Here is a 5,946-nt window from a genome sequence, read left to right on the forward strand (position 1 = left end):
ATGCTACCAGAGCTCCCTATATATATATATATATATAATATATATATATATGTGTGTGTGTGTGTGTGTGTGTGTGTGTATATATATGTGTGTGTGTGTGTATATATATATATTTATATATATATGTATATGTATATATATATGTATAATATATATAATGTAAATAGAAAATATAAATAAACATATAGAAAGAAAAATAATCTATTTAAAAAATGTGTTTGAAAGCAACCTGTGACTTTCAGAAATTCTTTAACTTGAAGATTGTGGAGATGTTTAACCATATTTAATGCTTAGCAATGGGGCCCAGGTTGTGCTCTATCATTCAGTGTCACCATCAGTTCAGGTGAAGGTGAAATGTCTTCTATTATATGTGTTTTGATAACTTCTATAAATAGAGGTGAAGGAAAACACAAAAAATTTTATCATTTCTTTTCATGTAAGAAATAAAATGAGAATTTTTTTAATTGCCTTTCTAATACCTTCTGAGGAACAATATTCAACTTATGCCTCTTTAAGAGAAAGGATTTCATCTGAATCTATTGCTATACTTTTTCAAATTCATTGCCAGGTAAGATTAGGTACTTCCCAACTGAGACTGGTGTTTACTAGAAACCATTAGATTTAGTTTCCTCAACCAGGGGGAGAAATGACAGCTACCTGAGGCCATTCTGCCCACTACTAGAAGCCAGAGGCCAAGTCAGATAGAAAAGGCCCTGGGAAAGAGTTGTCAGTCTTCCTATTTAATAGTTTTTTTTTTTTTTTTAAATACCTCACTGCCGTGCAGTCGGATCCACTCATAGTGACTCCTCCTTGGATCTCCAGGGTAGTATCACTACGGAAGTAGATTTCCCAATCTTCCGTTTCGAGGAGTGGCTGGTGGGCTTGAACCACCAGCCTTCTGGTTAGCAGTCAAATGCCTTAGACACTATGCCACCACATCTCCTATTTAATAGTTGCTATTGTTTGTTGCTATGTGCCATCCTATCAGACCCGACTCATAGTGACCCCTCCTTGGGTTTCCGAGGAGGTATCACTATGGAACTAGATTGCCCAACCTTCCTTCCGAGGAGTGGCTGTTGGGATTTAATAGTTAGTTTATGAAAATTATACATGAGTGTTTCATGGAAAGCAAAGTGGGAGTGTTGTGGTGACAAAGTCTTTCATTTTCCAGAGGCAAAATTTATTGGCTATTGGTGAATTTTGGAGAGGGGGTGCTTCTGTAAGGGCTGTATGGACAGTGTGGGGTTTGATCCTCCTGTACCATCATTGGGCAAGTTAGTCAACTGCTCTATGCTTAAGTTTTCTCATTTGTAAAGGGGATTAATAATAGGATCTAGCTCATAGGGATATTCAAATATGAGAAAAGGAAATATATGTAAAATAGTTACCAGAGTATGTGACAGTCTTTCAACAAATGTGGGTTATCATTATTACTCCACCTTCCTCATTTTAAAAATGCAGAAACCAAAAACTTCAGGGCTTGACCAAGATGCCCAAGGTCACACCTCTGTTTAGGGATGGGGGAAAGGTACACCGCCCAGGACTTCTCATCCTCCCCAAGTGTCCTGAGCTCTGGTAAGAGCTCTATCACCTCCACATAAACACTGCATGTCTGAGCTGACACTTAGTCTTAGCCCTTTCTCTGACCAATTCTCTGCTCTGCACAAGGAAATGTTACCTGTTGGCTGGGCAGAACTCTATGCCCTATTTCTTCCCCAATAGAGATAGCCTACCTGGTGTATACTGCATGTGTTGTTCCTGAAAAGGCAATGTGATGCAAACACAATTATCCAAGTAGGAGGAAAATTCCATACACCATGAACAAATTTGGGGCAAGGGAGTAAAAAGGTAGGGGCCATGAAATAACTGACCTGAACCACAGGAAAGTTCATTCATTCATTTTTCCATTCATTCATTCACTAGGATTTATTGAGTGCTCACTATGTACCAAATACTTTTCTGGGCCCTCATATTGGAGATAGGATTGTGCTAATAGGGCCCAGAAGGGTTCTGAACACTCTCGAGCACCTGGTGGATGGATTTGTTCCACTTTTGTATGGTTTGTCATACTCTCATCACTGTGACTGAAACATTGGTTGGTTCAAATGATTAAAGTCCTTGCTGCTAAAGTAAAGGTTGGAGGTTTAAGTCCACCCAGAGGTGTCTTTGAAGAAAGGCCTGGTAATCTACTTCTGAAAAATCAGCCATTGAAAACCCTATGGATCACACTTCTATTCTGATACACATAGGGTCACTGTGAGTCAGAATCAACTCCATGGCAACTGGTTTATCCTAATAGATATATAGACTATGAAAATGGGCATACCAAGTTCTGTGTCTATGTGTAAAATATTTAGTCTATATTGAAAAAAAGAATTTATACTCTCGATGTTATGCAAACGCAACCACTGCCATGGAGTCGGATCTGACTCATAGTGACTGCTCCTTGGGTTTCTGAGGCAATACCACTACAGAAGTAGCTTGCCCAATCTTCCTTCCCAGGAGTGGCTGGTGGGTTTGAACCACCAGCCTTCTGGTTAGCAGTCAAATGCCTTAGGCATAAATATATTTCTTCAGCTAAAATAAATACAGAAAGTGTTCTCGTTACCTAGTGCCACTCTGATAAGGATATACCACAAATGGGATGTTTGAACAAACAGGAGTTTATTCTCTTACAATTTGGAGGTTTTAAGTCTGAGTTCAAAGTACCAGGCTCTAGGGGCTGGGTGAAAACCCCTCAACCTTGGGCTTCAGTTCTTTTGCTCCTGGCCCAATGGAGCTAGAGATTTTTCTTCACTCAGACAGCTGCTGGCTGCTGAGACAGACAAGCCCAATGTTGACAAGCAAAATGGCACAGTCCTGATGTTACCAAACCACATGGGAGGCTGTTAATTCAAGTCCATTGAAAGTCCCAAGATCGGCATAGCATGGCTGACTGCTGAGAATGACTCAGCTACATGAGGTTCAAGTGTGCCATAAGCTAGAGACCATTCCCAACCTGCTTCTTTATATGGGAAGCAGGCCACCTCCCTAAAGCAGCTACTCAGCTGCTTGTTGTAGATCCCACCATGAAGTTGATTGTCAGTCTCGTCGTGGAGAATAACTACCACCAGCTGTTCAGCCAATCAACCAAGCCCAGCATGACCCACAACTTTAACTACCACAGAAAGATACTGCTTTGGGCATGAAGACAACTGCTTTCTGATCTCTTGAGACAAGGAAAACATATTTTACAGAGAGAGAGAGAGAGAGCTGTGGAGATAGCAACTAAATAAATATGAGATTTCAACATGTTTCCAGGGGTGAAATAAGTTTTTACTTTTATGTCTCAGATATTCCAAGGAAATAAAAGAGAAATCACATCTATACATATGTGTTTTAGGCCAACTTACTTATATTTCTGCAATGCAGGAAGGCACAACCATGTTGTGAAAAATGCACTAATACTAACACACTTGGCAGTCATTCTTTGTCCTACCTTCCAAATAGGGTATTGTTTGTATGATCTGCTACATTCAAAAGGGCAAGTGAAAGCAGAATGCATTTACAATGACAGCAACCTTACATGAGGAGATACGACAACACAGAATATGATCTTAGGAGCCAGACTGCACAGATCTGCCACCTTCTAGCTGTCTGACCTTAGGCAAGTTCTCAACCAATCTGAGCCTCTGTTTCCTCTGCTATAAAATGGAAATAGCATCTCAATCCTGTGGGAGGATTAAATGAGTTAATATTTAGAACAGCACAGAGTGTTGGTGAAATAAACCTTTTGGCACTGTTAGTGTTTTAAAATTCCTTCAACTCAAGGCAGAGATAAGATGGCATCCTGCTAATACACTCCATCCAATACCACTACAACACAGACCCAGAAAAACTGAATGAAACAGATACAAATAATGATCCTGGAACATTGAGCTTCAAATAAGAAGGTAAAGAATTAAACTGAATGCAGAATGGAAAGGGAGACAGAGCAAGGACAGTGACTAGGGAGAGAGAAGAAGCCAGGATCTGATGGAGCATGGTCATTTTAAGTCACAGAGGCACAATATATGAACAACGAGAAACCAACTTCATGGAATCCACGTGGTGATAGAGACACAGTGTAGAAACTTCTATCCAGGTGAACAGAATATGTGCTGGAGCTGGAAGAGGAAAGTGCAGTGAAATGGGTCAGACTTTCAGTGGCACAGGCAGCCAAGGAGTGAGGAGGGAGCCAGAGAAAGAGAATGAAACATCTTACCACTAGTAAACACTAGCTGTTTGGGCTGGGGGCCCACAAGAGGGGAAGCACCTTTGTTTTGGGTGGTTGGAGAAACTAGACTCAGGGAGGCCTCTTACTTGTATGAATTTGGGTAAGAGCTGGCTAAATGGCTGTGTGTACCCAGAAGGCCCCTAGACCCATACCAGTGAATTGTAATTGGAGAGCTGCACTCTCTGCTCTAACAAGAATACTTTCCTGGTGACTGGGAATGAAACTTCTTCTTGCTCCCACCAACCCGATGGCTAGGGACAACCTACCCCCACTCACCCAGATGCTTGGCCACCTATATAGCACCCCAGACATCTGGAGCTGTGTGCCTCAAGCAGACAGAGCCGGGGGTTGTAGCTCACCCTCCAGATGTTGGAGCAACTGACTTCTCACACTGAAAGCAAGAGACACACCCCTGCATCCTCTTCTCTTGAAGCACCCACTCATTTCAGCTACCTCCCACCTCAGTGGACACATGTTCTGGTGGATCAGTGTATTTGGCCAAAAACACCTGCTTCCATGGTTGCCAGCTGACCATAACTGCAAAAGTCTCCCCTTCTTTACTTTCTTTTTTTCCATTTTTCTACTTTTTCACTTTTTTCTTCTCCAAGTTTTCCTCCTTTTTATGTGTTCATTTCTCCCTCTTCCTCTTTTTTTTTCTATTTTTACCAATCTTTCTTCTCATTCACCACTGCTTCTTTTTTCTTTTTCAATTTTCTCTTTCTCTCTTGTTTTTTTTTTTTTTTTTCTTTTCCTGTGCCATCTGATAGGAAGAAGATATTAATTATCTGTTAGTTAGCCATATCTACTATATTGATCCCCTTACCCGGAGAAGAAGCATCATCACTACTCCTGGACCACTAGATCAATGATGATGGTGGACAACTTCTGCCTATCCCATTTGCAATTCATCTTCATGACAGAGACCCACATCCACATTCCCACAGTTATTCTACCAAACCAGAGGCAGCTGGGGAGTACTCCAGTGCTGCCAAGCTAATAACCAAAATCTATGCCTGCCCTCCTGTCCAGATATACCAAAACAAAGCAAAACAAAAACTGGGGTAAAACAAACCAACACATAATCAACAAATAAAAACAATAACTACAAAATGTCTTGAAGACAATGTTGTTGTTGTTGTTGTTGTTGTGTGCCATCAAGTCAGACCCAACTCATAGCAACCCCTCCTTGGATTTCCGAGGCAGTATCACTATGGAAGTAGATTGCTCCATCTTCCTTCTGAGGAGTGGCTAGTGGGTTTGAACCGCCAGCCTTCTGGTTAGCAGTCAAGTACCTTAGGCACTACAATAGATAACTTCAATTCCAACAAGAAAACAGAACAAGACAGCAGAAGCAAGTGACCAAAATAAAGAAATAGGAAATCTCCCCAAGGAAGAACAGGTAATAGAACTAACTACCTGGTAAGGAATTCAATATATATATATATAAAACCAAACCAAACCAAACCCACTGTTATCAAGTCATTCCCGACTCATAGTAACCCCCATTGGGTCTCCAAGGCTGTAAATATTTAAAGAAGTATTTTGCCTCATCTTCCTCCCACAGAGCAATTGGTGTGTTTGAACCATTGACCTAAGGATTAGCAGCCTTACCCACTACACCACCAGAGTGTGTGTATATATGTTGTTGTTGTTGTTATGTGCCGTCGAGTCAAACCCGACTCATATATATA

Source organism: Orycteropus afer, unplaced genomic scaffold (genome assembly GCF_000298275.1).
Source record: "Orycteropus afer afer isolate SDZICR_OR568_19922 unplaced genomic scaffold, OryAfe1.0 scaffold00236, whole genome shotgun sequence".
In the NCBI taxonomy this organism is placed as follows: domain Eukaryota; kingdom Metazoa; phylum Chordata; class Mammalia; order Tubulidentata; family Orycteropodidae; genus Orycteropus; species Orycteropus afer.